The sequence below is a fragment of the Bombina bombina genome, chromosome 3, assembly GCF_027579735.1.
Source record: "Bombina bombina isolate aBomBom1 chromosome 3, aBomBom1.pri, whole genome shotgun sequence".
Taxonomy (NCBI): Eukaryota; Metazoa; Chordata; class Amphibia; order Anura; family Bombinatoridae; genus Bombina; species Bombina bombina.
In genome coordinates, this window is record NC_069501.1 from 28,482,106 (window position 1) to 28,501,183 (window position 19,078).

The following is a 19,078-nucleotide window of genomic DNA, read 5'->3' on the forward strand; positions in this document are numbered from 1 at the left end:
AGGAATCAATGGGAGTCTGACCATAGCGAAAGCTCATGTTCACTGCTGCCCGATATCCCATTGATTCCTATGGGAGATGTCTGCACCTAACACCCTAACATGTACCCCGAGTCTAAACACCCCTAATCTCCCCCCCCCTACACCGCCGCAACTAAATAAATGTATTACCCCCTAAACCGCCGCTCCCGGACCCCGCCGCAACTATATTAAACATGTTAACCCCTAAACTGCCACTCCCTGACCCCGCCGCCACCTACATTATACATATTAACCCCTAATCTGCCGCCCCCTATACCGCCGCCACCTACATAAACTTATTAACCCCTATCCTGCGGATCCCGGACCCCGCCGCAACTAAATTAATTGTTAAACCCCTAAACCGCCGCTCCCGGACCCCGCCGCAACCTATATTAAAGTTATTAACCCCTATTCTGCCCCCCCTATACCACCGCCACCTATATTAAAATTATTAACCCATAAACCTAAGTCTAACACTAACCCTAACCCCCCTAACTTAAATATTATTTTAATAAATCTAAATAATATTACTTGTATTAACTAAATTATTCCTATTTAAAACTAAATACTTACCTGTAAAATAAACCCTAAGATAGCTACAATATAACTAATAATTATATTGTAGCTATTTTAGGATTTATTTTTATTTTACAGGCAACTTTGTATTTATTTTAACTAGGTACAATAGTTATTAAATAGTTATTAACTATTTAATAACTACCTAGCTAAAATAAGTACAAAATTACCTGTAAAATAAATCCTAACTTAAGTTACAATTACACCTAACACTACACTATAATTAAATTAATTACCTAAATTAAATACAATTAATTACAATTAAAATGATCTAAAGTGCAAAAAAACCCCCACTAAATTACAGAAAATAATAAAGAAATTACAAGATTGTTAAACTAATTACACCTAATCTAATCCCCTAACAAAATTACAATTAAACCTAACACTACACTATCATTAAATAAATTAAATAAATTAAATAAATTACCTACAATTACCTAAAATTAAATTAAATAAACTAAACTATAGTACAAAAAAGCAAATACTAAATTACAGAAAATAAAAAAGAATTACAAGAAGTTTAAACTAATTACACCTAATCTAAGCCCCCTAATAAAATAATAAAGCCCCCCAAAATAAAAAAATGCCCTACCCTATTCTAAATTACCAAGTAACCAGCTCTGATTGGAACAGCCAATAGAATGCAAGCTCAATCCGATTGGCTGATTGGATTAGCCAATTAACCTATTCTTGAATGACGTCCCTTAAAGGAACCTTCATTCATCGTTCAGTCGTCGGTTGAAGAGGATGGCTCCGTGTCGGCTCCTTTGAAGATAGCTCCGCTCCGCTCCGGATGGATGAAGATTGAAGACGCCGCCTGGATGAAGACTTCTACCGGATGAAGGACCTCCTCTGCGCACCATGGATGAATACGGCTCCAGCTAGGGTGATCTTCAGGGGGTTAGCATTAGGTTTTTTTAAGGGGGGTTTGGGTGGGTTAGAGTAGGGGTATGTGGGTGGTGGGTTTTAATGTTGGGGGGGTTGTATTTTTTTTTACAGGTAAAAGAGCTGATTACTTTGGGGCAATGCTCCGCAAAAAGCCTTTTTAAGGGCTGGTAAAAGAGCTGGTTACTTGGTAATTTAGAATAGGGTAGGGCATTTTTTTATTTTGGGGGGCTTTATTATTTTATTAGGGGGCTTAGATTAGGTGTAATTAGTTTAAACTTCTTGTAATTCTTTTTATTTTCTGTAATTTAGTGTTTGTTTGTTTTTGCACTATAGTTTAGTTTATTTAATTTAATTTTAGGTAATTGTAGGTAATTTATTTAATTTATTTAATGATAGTGTAGTGTTAGGTTTAATTGTAACTTAGGTTAGGATTTCTTTTAGCTAGGTTGTTATTAAATAGTTAATAACTATTTAATAGCTATTGTACCTAGTTAAATAAATACAAAGTTACCTGTAAAATAAATATAAATCCTAAAATAGCTACAATATAATTATTAGTTATATTGTAGCTATCTTATGGTTTATTTTATAGGTATTTAGTTTTAGATAGGAATAATTTAGTTAATAATAGTAAGTTTTATTTTGATTTATTAAAATAATATTAAAGTTAGGGGGGTGTTAGTGTTAGACTTAGGTTTAGGGGTTAATAAGTTTAACAGTAGGTGGCGGCGGGGTCCGGGAGCGGCGGTTTAGCAGTTTATACATTTATTATAGTTGCGGCGGGGTCCAGGAGCGGTGGTTTAGGGGGTAATAACTTTATTTAGTTGTGGGGGGCTCCGGGAGTGGTGGTTTAGGGAGTAAAACAGTGTAGTTTAGTGTGGGTGCTTAGTGACAGGCTATCAAAAAAGCTGCGAAGAACCGAAGAAGCCGATGAGCAGCGAGATCGATGACTGTCAGTTAACAACAGTCCGCTGCTCATCGCTCTGTACTTGGTGCGCGGCTTCTTGACAGATTTTTTGATAACTTTGGCGAACGTATTCAGGTCCGCGGCGGCGATGGTAGGCGAGATTAGGCAAGCGTATTGGGCCGGCAAATGCAGGTAAGTAGACTGCTTCATACATAGAGGCCCAAGGCTCATTAATAAGACCTCTTATAGATCACCCAACCACTGTCCTTAGCTAGCCTTGCTTGCCAACACTCAAATAGCACCACTGTTTTCTCAATCAATTAACTTCTGCCAACTTGTATAATAATTCTCCGGTAGATTCTCTTGAGTAATGGCCGTCTCAAAGATCAATGTGATCAATGCAATGACTTGGGTACAGCATGAGGCTCACTTCACCATAGTAAGGGAATGTGATCAATGCAATGACTTGGGTACAGCATGAGGCTCACTTCACCATAGTAAGGGAATATGATCAATGCAATGACTTGGGTACAGCATGAGGCTCACTTCACCATAGTAAGGGAATGTGATCAGTGCAATGACTTGGGTACAGCATGAGGCTCACTTCACCATAGTAAGGGAATGTGATCAATGCAATGACTTGGGTACAGCATGAGGCTCACTTCACCATAGTAAGGGAATGTGATCAATGCAATGACTTGGGTACAGCATGAGGCTCACTTCACCATAGTAAGGGAATGTGATCAATGCAATGACTTGGGTACAGCATGAGGCTCACTTCACCATAGTAAGGGAATGTGATCAGTGCAATGACTTGGGTACAGCATGAGGCTGACTTCACCATAGTAAGGGAATGTGATCAGTGCAATGACTTGGGTACAGCATGAGGCTCACTTCACCGTAGTAAGGGAATGTGATCAGTGCAATGACTTGGGTACAGCATGAGGCTGACTTCACCATAGTAAGGGAATGTGATCAATGCAATGACTTGGGTACAGCATGAGGCTCACTTCACCATAGTAAGGGAATGTGATCAATGCAATGACTTGGGTACAGCATGAGGCTGACTTCACCATAGTAAGGGAATGTGATCAATGCAATGACTTGGGTACAGCATGAGGCTCACTTCACCATAGTAAGGGAATGTGATCAATGCAATGACTTGGGTACAGCATGAGGCTCACTTCACCATAGTAAGGGAATGTGATCAGTGCAATGACTTGGGTACAGCATGAGGCTCACTTCACCATAGTAAGGGAATGTGATCAATGCAATGACTTGGGTACAGCATGAGGCTCACTTCACCATAGTAAGGGAATGTGATCAGTGCAATGACTTGGGTACAGCATGAGGCTCACTTCACCATAGTAAGGGAATGTGATCAATGCAATGACTTGGGTACAGCATGAGGCTGACTTCACCATAGTAAGGGAATGTGATCAATGCAATGACTTGGGTACAGCATGAGGCTGACTTCACCATAGTAAGGGAATGTGATCAATGCAATGACTTGGGTACAGCATGAGGCTCACTTCACCATAGTAAGGGAATGTGATCAGTGCAATGACTTGGGTACAGCATGAGGCTGACTTCACCATAGTAAGGGAATGTGATCAATGCAATGACTTGGGTACAGCATGAGGCTCACTTCACCATAGTAAGGGAATGTGATCAATGCAATGACTTGGGTACAGCATGAGGCTCACTTCACCATAGTAAGGGAATGTGATCAGTGCAATGACTTGGGTACAGCATGAGGCTCACTTCACCATAGTAAGGGAATGTGATCAATGCAATGACTTGGGTACAGCATGAGGCTCACTTCACCATAGTAAGGGAATGTGATCAATGCAATGACTTGGGTACAGCATGAGGCTCACTTCACCATAGTAAGGGAATGTGATCAGTGCAATGACTTGGGTACAGCATGAGGCTGACTTCACCATAGTAAGGGAATGTGATCAATGCAATGACTTGGGTACAGCATGAGGCTGACTTTCACCATAGTAAGGGAATGTGATCAATGCAATGACTTGGGTACAGCATGAGGCTCACTTCACCATAGTAAGGGAATGTGATCAATGCAATGACTTGGGTACAGCATGAGGCTCACTTCCACCATAGTAAGGGAATGTGATCAGTGCAATGACTTGGGTACAGCATGAGGCTCACTTCACCATAGTAAGGGAATGTGATCAATGCAATGACTTGGGTACAGCATGAGGCTCACTTCACCATAGTAAGGGAATGTGATCAATGCAATGACTTGGGTACAGCATGAGGCTCACTTCACCATAGCGGCAAGTGCAATGACTTGGGTACAGCATGAGGCTGACTTCACCATAGTAAGGGAATGTGATCAATGCAATGACTTGGGTACAGCATGAGGCTCACTTCACCATAGTAAGGGAATGTGATCAATGCAATGACTTGGGTACAGCATGAGGCTGACTTCACCATAGTAAGGGAATGTGATCAATGCAATGACTTGGGTACAGCATGAGGCTCACTTCACCATAGTAAGGGAATGTGATCAATGCAATGACTTGGGTACAGCATGAGGCTCACTTCACCATAGTAAGGGAATGTGATCAATGCAATGACTTGGGTACAGCATGAGGCGCACTTCACCATAGTAAGGGAATGTGATCAATGCAATGACTTGGGTACAGCATGAGGCTCACTTCACCATAGTAAGGGAATGTGATCAATGCAATGACTTGGGTACAGCATGAGGCTCACTTCACCATAGTAAGGGAATGTGATCAATGCAATGACTTGGGTACAGCATGAGGCTCACTTCACCATAGTAAGGGAATGTGATCAGTGCAATGACTTGGGTACAGCATGAGGCTGACTTCACCATAGTAAGGGAATGTGATCAGTGCAATGACTTGGGTACAGCATGAGGCTGACTTCACCATAGTAAGGGAATGTGATCAGTGCAATGACTTGGGTACAGCATGAGGCTCACTTCACCATAGTAAGGGAATGTGATCAGTGCAATGACTTGGGTACAGCATGAGGCTCACTTCACCATAGTAAGGGAATGTGATCAGTGCAATGACTTGGGTACAGCATGAGGCTCACTTCACCATAGTAAGGGAATGTGATCAATGCAATGACTTGGGTACAGCATGAGGCTCACTTCACCATAGTAAGGGAATGTGATCAATGCAATGACTTGGGTACAGCATGAGGCTCACTTCACCATAGTAAGGGAATGTGATCAGTGCAATGACTTGGGTACAGCATGAGGCTCACTTCACCATAGTAAGGGAATGTGATCAATGCAATGACTTGGGTACAGCATGAGGCTGACTTCACCATAGTAAGGGAATGTGATCAATGCAATGACTTGGGTACAGCATGAGGCTGACTTCACCATAGTAAGGGAATGTGATCAATGCAATGACTTGGGTACAGCATGAGGCTCACTTCACCATAGTAAGGGAAGGTGATCAGTGCAATGACTTGGGTACAGCATGAGGCTGACTTCACCATAGTAAGGGAATGTGATCAATGCAATGACTTGGGTACAGCATGAGGCTCACTTCACCATAGTAAGGGAATGTGATCAATGCAATGACTTGGGTACAGCATGAGGCTCACTTCACCATAGTAAGGGAATGTGATCAGTGCAATGACTTGGGTACAGCATGAGGCTGACTTCACCATAGTAAGGGAATGTGATCAATGCAATGACTTGGGTACAGCATGAGGCTGACTTCACCATAGTAAGGGAATGTGATCAATGCAATGACTTGGGTACAGCATGAGGCTGACTTCACCATAGTAAGGGAATGTGATCAATGCAATGACTTGGGTACAGCATGAGGCTCACTTCACCATAGTAAGGGAATGTGATCAGGTGGCAATGACTTGGGTACAGCATGAGGCTCACTTCACCATAGTAAGGGAATGTGATCAGTGCAATGACTTGGGTACAGCAATGAGGCTCACTTCACCATAGTAAGGGAATGTGATCAATGCAATGACTTGGGTACAGCATGAGGCTCACTTCACCATAGTAAGGGAATGTGATCAATGCAAAGACTTTGGGTACAGCATGAGGCTCACTTCACCATAGTAAGGGAATGTATCAGTGCAATGACCTTGGGTCCAGCATGAGGCTGACTTCACCATAGTAAGGGAATGTGATCAGATGCAATGACTTGGGTACAGCATGAGGCTGACTTCACCATAGTAAGGGAATGTGATCAAGTGCAATGACTTGGGTACAGCATGAGGCTCACTTCACCATAGTAAGGAATGTGATCAATGCAATGACTTGGGTACAGCGATGAGGCTCACTTCACAATAGTAAGGGAATGTGATCAATGCAATGACTTGGGGTACAGCATGAGGCTCACTTCACCATAGTAAGGGAATGTGATCAATGCAATGACTTGGGTACAGCATGAGGCTCACTTCACCATAGTAAGGGAAGGTGATCAATGCAATGACTTGGGTACAGCATGAGGCTCACTTCACCATAGTAAGGGAATGTGATCAATGCAATGACTTGGGTACAGCATGAGGCTCACTTCACCATAGTAAGGGAATGTGATCAATGCAATGACTTGGGTACAGCATGAGGCTCACTTCACCATAGTAAGGGAATGTGATCAATGCAATGACTTGGGTACAGCATGAGGCTGACTTCACCATAGTAAGGGAATGTGATCAATGCAATGACTTGGGTACAGCATGAGGCTCACTTCACCATAGTAAGGGAATGTGATCAATGCAATGACTTGGGTACAGCATGAGGCTCACTTCACCATAGTAAGGGAATGTGATCAATGCAATGACTTGGGTACAGCATGAGGCTCACTTCACCATAGTAAGGGAATGTGATCAATGCAATGACTTGGGTACAGCATGAGGCTCACTTCACCATAGTAAGGGAATGTGATCAGTGCAATGACTTGGGTACAGCATGAGGCTCACTTCACCATAGTAAGGGAATGTGATCAGTGCAATGACTTGGGTACAGCATGAGGCTCACTTCACCATAGTAAGGGAATGTGATCAATGCAATGACTTGGGTACAGCATGAGGCTCACTTCACCATAGTAAGGGAATGTGATCAATGCAATGACTTGGGTACAGCATGAGGCTCACTTCACCATAGTAAGGGAATGTGATCAGTGCAATGACTTGGGTACAGCATGAGGCTGACTTCACCATAGTAAGGGAATGTGATCAATGCAATGACTTGGGTACAGCATGAGGCTCACTTCACCATAGTAAGGGAATGTGATCAATGCAATGACTTGGGTACAGCATGAGGCTCACTTCACCATCGTAAGGGAATGTGATCAATGCAATGACTTGGGTACAGCATGAGGCTCACTTCACCATAGTAAGGGAATGTGATCAGTGCAATGACTTGGGTACAGCATGAGGCTCACTTCACCATAGTAAGGGAATGTGATCAATGCAATGACTTGGGTACAGCATGAGGCTCACTTCACCATAGTAAGGGAATGTGATCAATGCAATGACTTGGGTACAGCATGAGGCTGACTTCACCATAGTAAGGGAATGTGATCAGTGCAATGACTTGGGTACAGCATGAGGCTGACTTCACCATAGTAAGGGAATGTGATCAGTGCAATGACTTGGGTACAGCATGAGGCTCACTTCACCATAGTAAGGGAATGTGATCAATGCAATGACTTGGGTACAGCATGAGGCTGCACTTCACCATAGTAAGGGAATGTGATCAATGCAATGACTTGGGTACAGCATGAGGCTCACTTCACCATAGTAAGGGAATGTGATCAATGCAATGACTTGGGTACAGCATGAGGCTCACTTCACCATAGTAAGGGAATGTGATCAATGCAATGACTTGGGTACAGCATGAGGCTCACTTCACCATAGTAAGGGAATGTGATCAGTGCAATGACTTGGGTACAGCATGAGGCTCACTTCACCATAGTAAGGGAATGTGATCAATGCAATGACTTGGGTACAGCATGAGGCTGCACTTCACCATAGTAAGGGAATGTGATCAATGCAATGACTTGGGTACAGCATGAGGCTGACTTCACCATAGTAAGGGAATGTGATCAATGCAATGACTTGGGTACAGCATGAGGCTCACTTCACCATAGTAAGGGAATGTGATCAATGCAATGACTTGGGTACAGCATGAGGCTGACTTCACCATAGTAAGGGAATGTGATCAATGCAATGACTTGGGTACAGCATGAGGCTCACTTCACCATAGTAAGGGAATGTGATCAATGCAATGACTTGGGTACAGCATGAGGCTCACTTCACCATAGTAAGGGAATGTGATCAGTGCAATGACTTGGGTACAGCATGAGGCTGACTTCACCATAGTAAGGGAATGTGATCAATGCAATGACTTGGGTACAGCATGAGGCTCACTTCACCATAGTAAGGGAATGTGATCAATGCAATGACTTGGGTACAGCATGAGGCTGACTTCACCATAGTAAGGGAATGTGATCAATGCAATGACTTGGGTACAGCATGAGGCTCACTTCACCATAGTAAGGGAATGTGATCAATGCAATGACTTGGGTACAGCATGAGGCTCACTTCACCATAGTAAGGGAATGTGATCAGTGCAATGACTTGGGTACAGCATGAGGCTCACTTCACCATAGTAAGGGAATGTGATCAATGCAATGACTTGGGTACAGCATGAGGCTCACTTCACCATAGTAAGGGAATGTGATCAGTGCAATGACTTGGGTACAGCATGAGGCTCACTTCACCATAGTAAGGGAATGTGATCAGTGCAATGACTTGGGTACAGCATGAGGCTCACTTCACCATAGAAAGGGAATGTGATCAATGCAATGACTTGGGTACAGCATGAGGCTGCACTTCACCATAGTAAGGGAATGTGATCAGTGCAATGACTTGGGTACAGCATGAGGCTCACTTCACCATAGTAAGGGAATGTGATCAATGCAATGACTTGGGTACAGCATGAGGCTCACTTCACCATAGTAAGGGAATGTGATCAGTGCAATGACTTGGGTACAGCATGAGGCTCACTTCACCATAGTAAGGGAATGTGATCAATGCAATGACTTGGGTACAGCATGAGGCTCACTTCACCATAGTAAGGGAATGTGATCAATGCAATGACTTGGGTACAGCATGAGGCTCACTTCACCATAGTAAGGGAATGTGATCAATGCAATGACTTGGGTACAGCATGAGGCTCACTTCACCATAGTAAGGGAATGTGATCAATGCAATGACTTGGGTACAGCATGAGGCTCACTTCACCATAGTAAGGGAATGTGATCAGTGCAATGACTTGGGTACAGCATGAGGCTGACTTCACCATAGTAAGGGAATGTGATCAATGCAATGACTTGGGTACAGCATGAGGCTCACTTCACCATAGTAAGGGAATGTGATCAATGCAATGACTTGGGTACAGCATGAGGCTCACTTCACCATAGTAAGGGAATGTGATCAATGCAATGACTTGGGTACAGCATGAGGCTCACTTCACCATAGTAAGGGAATGTGATCAATGCAATGACTTGGGTACAGCATGAGGCTCACTTCACCATAGTAAGGGAATGTGATCAATGCAATGACTTGGGTACAGCATGAGGCTCACTTCACCATAGTAAGGGAATGTGATCAATACAATGACTTGGGTACAGCATGAGGCTCACTTCACCATAGTAAGGGAATGTGATCAGTGCAATGACTTGGGTACAGCATGAGGCTGACTTCACCATAGTAAGGGAATGTGATCAGTGCAATGACTTGGGTACAGCATGAGGCTCACTTCACCATAGTAAGGGAATGTGATCAATGCAATGACTTGGGTACAGCATGAGGCTCACTTCACCATAGTAAGGGAATGTGATCAATGCAATGACTTGGGTACAGCATGAGGCTCACTTCACCATAGTAAGGGAATGTGATCAGTGCAATGACTTGGGTACAGCATGAGGCTGACTTCACCATAGTAAGGGAATGTGATCAATGCAATGACTTGGGTACAGCATGAGCTCACTTCACCATAGTAAGGGAATATGATCAATGCAATGACTTGGGTACAGCATGAGGCTCACTTCACCATAGTAAGGGAATGTGATCAATGCAATGACTTGGGTACAGCATGAGGCTCACTTCACCATAGTAAGGGAATGTGATCAATGCAATGACTTGGGTACAGCATGAGGCTCACTTCACCATAGTAAGGGAATGTGATCAATGCAATGACTTGGGTACAGCATGAGGCTCACTTCACCATAGTAAGGGAAGGTGATCAGTGCAATGACTTGGGTACAGCATGAGGCTCACTTCACCATAGTAAGGGAATGTGATCAATGCAATGACTTGGGTACAGCATGAGGCTCACTTCACCATAGTAAGGGAATGTGATCAAGTGCAATGACTTGGGTACAGCATGAGGCTCACTTCACCATAGTAAGGGAATGTGATCAATGCAATGACTTGGGTACAGCATGAGGCTCACTTCACCATAGTAAGGGAAGGTGATCAGTGCAATGACTTGGGTACAGCATGAGGCTCACTTCACCATAGTAAGGGAATGTGATCAATGCAATGACTTGGGTACAGCATGAGGCTCACTTCACCATAGTAAGGGAATGTGATCAATGCAATGACTTGGGTACAGCATGAGGCTGACTTCACCATAGTAAGGGAATGTGATCAATGCAATGACTTGGGTACAGCATGAGGCTGACTTCACCATAGTAAGGGAAGGTGATCAGTGCAATGACTTGGGTACAGCATGAGGCTCACTTCACCATAGTAAGGGAATGTGATCAATGCAATGACTTGGGTACAGCATGAGGCTCACTTCACCATAGTAAGGGAATGTGATCAATGCAATGACTTGGGTACAGCATGAGGCTGACTTCACCATAGTAAGGGAATGTGATCAATGCAATGACTTGGGTACAGCATGAGGCTCACTTCACCATAGTAAGGGAATGTGATCAGTGCAATGACTTGGGTACAGCATGAGGCTCACTTCACCATAGTAAGGGAATGTGATCAATGCAATGACTTGGGTACAGCATGAGGCTCACTTCACCATAGTAAGGGAATGTGATCAATACAATGACTTGGGTACAGCATGAGGCTGACTTCACCATAGTAAGGGAATGTGATCAATGCAATGACTTGGGTACAGCATGAGGCTCACTTCACCATAGTAAGGGAATGTGATCAATGCAATGACTTGGGTACAGCATGAGGCTCACTTCACCATAGTAAGGGAATGTGATCAATGCAATGACTTGGGTACAGCATGAGGCTCACTTCACCATAGTAAGGGAATGTGATCACTGCAATGACTTGGGTACAGCATGAGGCTCACTTCACCATAGTAAGGGAATGTGATCAATGCAATGACTTGGGTACAGCATGAGGCTGACTTCACCATAGTAAGGGAATGTGATCAATGCAATGACTTGGGTACAGCATGAGGCTCACTTCACCATAGTAAGGGAATGTGATCAATGCAATGACTTGGGTACAGCATGAGGCTCACTTCACCATAGTAAGGGAATGTGATCAATGCAATGACTTGGGTACAGCATGAGGCTCACTTCACCATAGTAAGGGAATGTGATCAATGCAATGACTTGGGTACAGCATGAGGCTCACTTCACCATAGTAAGGGAATGTGATCAGTGCAATGACTTGGGTACAGCATGAGGCTGACTTCACCATAGTAAGGGAATGTGATCAATGCAATGACTTGGGTACAGCATGAGGCTGACTTCACCATAGTAAGGGAATGTGATCAATGCAATGACTTGGGTACAGCATGAGGCTCACTTCACCATAGTAAGGGAATGTGATCAGTGCAATGACTTGGGTACAGCATGAGGCTCACTTCACCATAGTAAGGGAATGTGATCAATGCAATGACTTGGGTACAGCATGAGGCTCACTTCACCATAGTAAGGGAATGTGATCAATGCAATGACTTGGGTACAGCATGAGGCTGACTTCACCATAGTAAGGGAATGTGATCAGTGCAATGACTTGGGTACAGCATGAGGCTCACTTCACCATAGTAAGGGAATGTGATCAATGCAATGACTTGGGTACAGCATGAGGCTCACTTCACCATAGTAAGGGAATGTGATCAATGCAATGACTTGGGTACAGCATGAGGCTCACTTCACCATAGTAAGGGAATGTGATCAATGCAATGACTTGGGTACAGCATGAGGCTGACTTCACCATAGTAAGGGAATGTGATCAGTGCAATGACTTGGGTACAGCATGAGGCTCACTTCACCATAGTAAGGGAATGTGATCAATGCAATGACTTGGGTACAGCATGAGGCTCACTTCACCATAGTAAGGGAATGTGATCAGTGCAATGACTTGGGTACAGCATGAGGCTCACTTCACCATAGTAAGGGAATGTGATCAGTGCAATGACTTGGGTACAGCATGAGGCTCACTTCACCATAGTAAGGGAATGTGATCAGTGCAATGACTTGGGTACAGCATGAGGCTGACTTCACCATAGTAAGGGAATGTGATCAGTGCAATGACTTGGGTACAGCATGAGGCTCACTTCACCATAGTAAGGGAATGTGATCAATGCAATGACTTGGGTACAGCATGAGGCTGACTTCACCATAGTAAGGGAATGTGATCAATGCAATGACTTGGGTACAGCATGAGGCTGACTTCACCATAGTAAGGGAATGTGATCAATGCAATGACTTGGGTACAGCATGAGGCTCACTTCACCATAGTAAGGGAAGGTGATCAATGCAATGACTTGGGTACAGCATGAGGCTCACTTCACCATAGTAAGGGAATGTGATCAATGCAATGACTTGGGTACAGCATGAGGCTGACTTCACCATAGTAAGGGAATGTGATCAATGCAATGACTTGGGTACAGCATGAGGCTGACTTCACCATAGTAAGGGAATGTGATCAGTGCAATGACTTGGGTACAGCATGAGGCTGACTTCACCATAGTAAGGGAATGTGATCAGTGCAATGACTTGGGTACAGCATGAGGCTGACTTCACCATAGTAAGGGAATGTGATCAATGCAATGACTTGGGTACAGCATGAGGCTGACTTCACCATAGTAAGGGAATGTGATCAATGCAATGACTTGGGTACAGCATGAGGCTCACTTCACCATAGTAAGGGAATGTGATCAGTGCAATGACTTGGGTACAGCATGAGGCTCACTTCACCATAGTAAGGGAATGTGATCAATGCAATGACTTGGGTACAGCATGAGGCTCACTTCACCATAGTAAGGGAATGTGATCAATGCAATGACTTGGGTACAGCATGAGGCTGACTTCACCATAGTAAGGGAATGTGATCAGTGCAATGACTTGGGTACAGCATGAGGCTGACTTCACCATAGTAAGGGAATGTGATCAATGCAATGACTTGGGTACAGCATGAGGCTCACTTCACCATAGTAAGGGAATGTGATCAATGCAATGACTTGGGTACAGCATGAGGCTCACTTCACCATAGTAAGGGAATGTGATCAATGCAATGACTTGGGTACAGCATGAGGCTGACTTCACCATAGTAAGGGAATGTGATCAGTGCAATGACTTGGGTACAGCATGAGGCTCACTTCACCATAGTAAGGGAATGTGATCAATGCAATGACTTGGGTACAGCATGAGGCTCACTTCACCATAGTAAGGGAATGTGATCAGTGCAATGACTTGGGTACAGCATGAGGCTCACTTCACCATAGTAAGGGAATGTGATCAGTGCAATGACTTGGGTACAGCATGAGGCTCACTTCACCATAGTAAGGGAATGTGATCAGTGCAATGACTTGGGTACAGCATGAGGCTGACTTCACCATAGTAAGGGAATGTGATCAGTGCAATGACTTGGGTACAGCATGAGGCTCTCTTCACCATAGTAAGGGAATGTGATCAATGCAATGACTTGGGTACAGCATGAGGCTGACTTCACCATAGTAAGGGAATGTGATCAATGCAATGACTTGGGTACAGCATGAGGCTGACTTCACCATAGTAAGGGAATGTGATCAATGCAATGACTTGGGTACAGCATGAGGCTCACTTCACCATAGTAAGGGAAGGTGATCAATGCAATGACTTGGGTACAGCATGAGGCTCACTTCACCATAGTAAGGGAATGTGATCAATGCAATGACTTGGGTACAGCATGAGGCTGACTTCACCATAGTAAGGGAATGTGATCAATGCAATGACTTGGGTACAGCATGAGGCTGACTTCACCATAGTAAGGGAATGTGATCAGTGCAATGACTTGGGTACAGCATGAGGCTGACTTCACCATAGTAAGGGAATGTGATCAATGCAATGACTTGGGTACAGCATGAGGCTGACTTCACCATAGTAAGGGAATGTGATCAATGCAATGACTTGGGTACAGCATGAGGCTCACTTCACCATAGTAAGGGAAGGTGATCAGTGCAATGACTTGGGTACAGCATGAGGCTGACTTCACCATAGTAAGGGAATGTGATCGGTCACCAGTGAGCTGCTTATATTTATAAATGTCTTTGCAGCAAAGTAATGAACTTAAGTTATTGGAGTATTTACCACATCTACTAATGGTTTCCAATCCATTCTAATCAGTACTAAAACCCAATGTAGATTACACAGTAGGCACAAAATATTAAGGCCTTGATTACAAGCGGAGCGCTATTTTAGATACATATTTAGCATTAATTACCCTTGAGTAAAATTAATACCTCAGGAATTTCTGTGCACTCAATATAAATAAAGAGTATTTTTCGATTGAGCGAAATTTATCAGATTAGCAGCTAACCCGCTCATTTCAAATTGTTATGTTTCCGAAACTTATTAGTTTCACATTAAGCAAATGCAAATTACTAATTCAGTGGCACAAAGAAGATAGATGTTTGGAATGATACCTTTGTATAGGGTTAAATGAAAATAACTATTTACATGTTTGTAATTAACCTTTTCAGTTACAATATAAAATCAATATTAGTATAGTGTGTGTTATTTATATGCATTAAACGGTAGAATTGCTTAGTATACAGATTAGAATAAAGATTAATGGTGCTGGATATTAAAATCTTGCAGTAGAAAGTGGACATAACTTTTCTCATTTATAGTAGTTGGCTTTAAACAGTTCTCACACAGAACATTATGAGGCTTATTTATCAAGCCGTCAACTGTGCTGCATTCGACGGCACCAGTACGCTCGCCTGACATCACTTAACATCGCTGCCACAGACCTGAATACGTTCTCCATATTTAACAAAAAAGCTGTCAAAAAGCCGCGCACCAAGTACGGGACGATGAGCAGCGGACTGTTGTTAACTAACAGTCATCGATCTCGCTGCTATTCGGCTTTTTCATAGCTTTATTTATATACTGTCACTAAACACCGCCACTATACTAAATGTTTAACCCCTATACCGCTGCTCCCCAGCCCCCATCAACTAAATACAGTTATTAACCCCTATCCTGCCGCTCCCGGAGCCCACCGCAACTCTAATAAATGTATTAACCCCTATCCCGCCGCTCCCGGAGCCCACCGCAACTCTAATAAACTTATTAACCCCTATCCCGCCGCTCCCGGAGCCCACCGCAACTCTGATAAATGTATTAACCCCTAAACCACCGCTCCCGGACCCCGCTGCCACCTACATTATGTTATTAACCCCTAATCTGCCCCCCCTATACCGCCGCCACCTACATTATGTTATTAACCCCTAATCTGCCGCCCCCTACAGCGCTGCCACCTACATTATGTTATTAACCCCTATCCTGCCGCTCACGGAGCCCACCGCAACTAAATAAAGTTATGAACCCCTAAACCGCCAGCCCCCCACATCGCTATAAACTAAATTAACCTATTAACCCCTAAACCTAACAACCCGCTAACTGTACATTAAATATTAACTCATCCCTATCTTATAATAAATTTAAACTTACCTTTAGAATTAAATTAAACTATATAAAACTATTAATTAATCTACCCTGTTATACTAAAATTACATAAACTATATTAAACTAATAATTAATCTACCCTAACTGTTACACTAAAATTACATTAAACTATATTAAACAATTAATCTACCCTAACTATTATACTAAAATTACAGTAAACTACAAATTAAATTAACTATATTATATATTTAAACACCTAACCCTACTCAAATTATTTAAATCTACAATAAAAAATTACAAAGTTACAAAAAACTAACAACTAAGTTACAAAAAATAACAAACACTAAGTTACAAAAAAATAAAAACTAAGTTACACAAAATTAAAGGTAATTTTAAATTTATTATAAGATAGGGATGAGTTAATATTTAATATAAATATTAGCGGGTTGTTAGGTTTAGGGGTTAATAGTTTCATTTAGTTTATGGCGTTGTGGGGGCTGGCAGTTTAAGGGTTAATAGGTTTAGTAAGTGCTAGTGATGTGGGAGGCCAGGGGTTTAGAGGTTAATACATTTATTTAGTTGTGGTGTGTTCCGGGAGCGGCGGCATAGGGGTTAATAACTTTATGTAGGTGGCAACAGTGTAGGGCGGCAGATTAGGGGTTAATAAGTATAATGGAGGTGGCGGCGGTGTTGGGGCGGCAGATTAGGGGTTAATAAGTATAATGTAGGTGGCGGCTGTGTAGGGGACGGCAGATTAGGGGTTAATAAGTAAAATTTAATGTACGTGGCGGTGCTGTCGGGTGGCAGATTAGGGGTTAATAAGTATAATGTAGGTGGCGGTGGTGGCGGGGGCGGCAGATTAGGGGTTAATAAGCAGTGAACAAGTGCTTGGTAAGCACGAAACATGTCTGCTGCATGAGGAGCGCAGCTTTCCTCCCTTTTGATGTGTAACACTTTTATGTAAGTCTTGGTCAGTTTGGGCTGTGTGTAAGCTGGATTGTACCTTGTCTTTCGTTGCTGTTTTTATGCTTGGATAATAAAATTGGAACTTTTTTAGACATGTGCGGTTCGTTTCGGATTAATTCGGAAATTCTGTAAATTCGGTAAATTCGGTAAATTCGGAGATTCGGATCGATTCGGATTTCAGAATTAAAATACTTCCGAATCTACCGAATGAATCCGAAATAGCTGCCGTATCTCAGAATAAATCCGAATTAGCTCGTTAAAATTCGGCATTTCCCCATAGGAAACAATGGGAGTTTCGGCTGAAAAAAAACTAACACCGCAGCCCCATTGTTTCCTATGGGGAAACACTAAGTCTGCACCTAACACCCTAACATGTACCCCGAGTCTCTAAACACCCCTAATCTGACACTTATTAACCCCTAATCTGCTGCCTCCGCTATCGCTGACACCTGCATTATCTTATTAACCCCTAATCTGCCGACCGAATATCGCCGCCACCTACATTATAACTATTAACCCCTAATCTGCTGTCCCTAACACCGCCGACCCCTACATTATAGTTATTAACCCCTAATCTGCCCCCCCCAACGTCGCCGCAATCTAACTACAAGTATTAACCCCTAATCTGCCGACCCGATATCGCCGCCGCCTACATTATAGCTATTAACCCCTAATCTGCTGTCCCTAACACCGCCGACCCCTACATTATAGTTATTAACCCCTAATCTGCCCCCCCCAACGTCGCCGCAATCTAACTACAAGTATTAACCCCTAATCTGCCGACCCGATATCGCCGCCGCCTACATTATAGCTATTAACCCCTAATCTGCTGTCCCTAACACCGCCAACCCCTACATTATAGTTATTAACCCCTAATCTGCCCCCCCCCCAACGTCGCCGCAATCTAACTACAAGTATTAACCCCTAATCTGCCGACCCGATATCGCCGCCGCCTACATTATAGCTATTAACCCCTAATCTGGTGTCCCTAACACCGCCGACCCCTACATTATAGTTATTAACCCCTAATCTGCCTCCCCCCAACGTCGCCACAATCTAACTACAAGTATTAACCCCTAATCTGCCGACCGCAAATCGCCGCCACTATAATAAATGTATTAACCCCTAAACCGCCGCACTCCTACCTCGCAAACACTATAATACATTTTATTAACCCCTAATCTGCCCTCCCTAACATCGCCGCCACCTACCTACAATTATTAACCCCTAATCTCCCGCCTCCAACATCGCCGCTACTATAATAAGGTTATTAACCCCTAAACCTAAGTCTAACCCTAACACTAACACCCCCTAACTTAAATATAATTTAAATAAAACGAAATAAGTTTACTATAGTTAAATAAATGAATCCTATTTAAAACTAAAGACTTACCTGTAAAATAAACCCTAAGATAGCTGCAATATAACTAATAGTTACATTGTAGCTATTTTAGCATTTATATTTATTGTACAGGCAACTTTGTATTTATTTTAACTAGGTACAATAGTTATTAAATAGTTAATAACTATTTAATAACTACCTAGCTAAAATAAATACAAATTTACCTGTAAAATAAATCCTAACCTAAGTTACAATTACACCTAACACTACACTATCATTAAATTAACTAAATAAATGAATCATATTTAAAACTAAATACTTACCTGTAAAATAAACCCTAATATAGCTGCAATATAACTAATAGTTACATTGTAGCTATTTTAGCATTTATATTTATTTTACAGGCAACTTTGTATTTATTTTAACTAGGTACAATAGCTATTAAATAGTTATTGACTAATT

General features: G+C 42.7%; 1 protein-coding gene across 1 annotated transcript in view; it reads right to left on the reverse strand.

The window, feature by feature from the left end:
• The window catches only part of LOC128652811 (V-set domain-containing T-cell activation inhibitor 1-like), a 178,335-nt gene that overhangs the window by 33,932 nt on the left and 125,325 nt on the right, over positions 1-19,078 (reverse strand). The gene's annotated exons all lie outside the window — the stretch shown is intronic.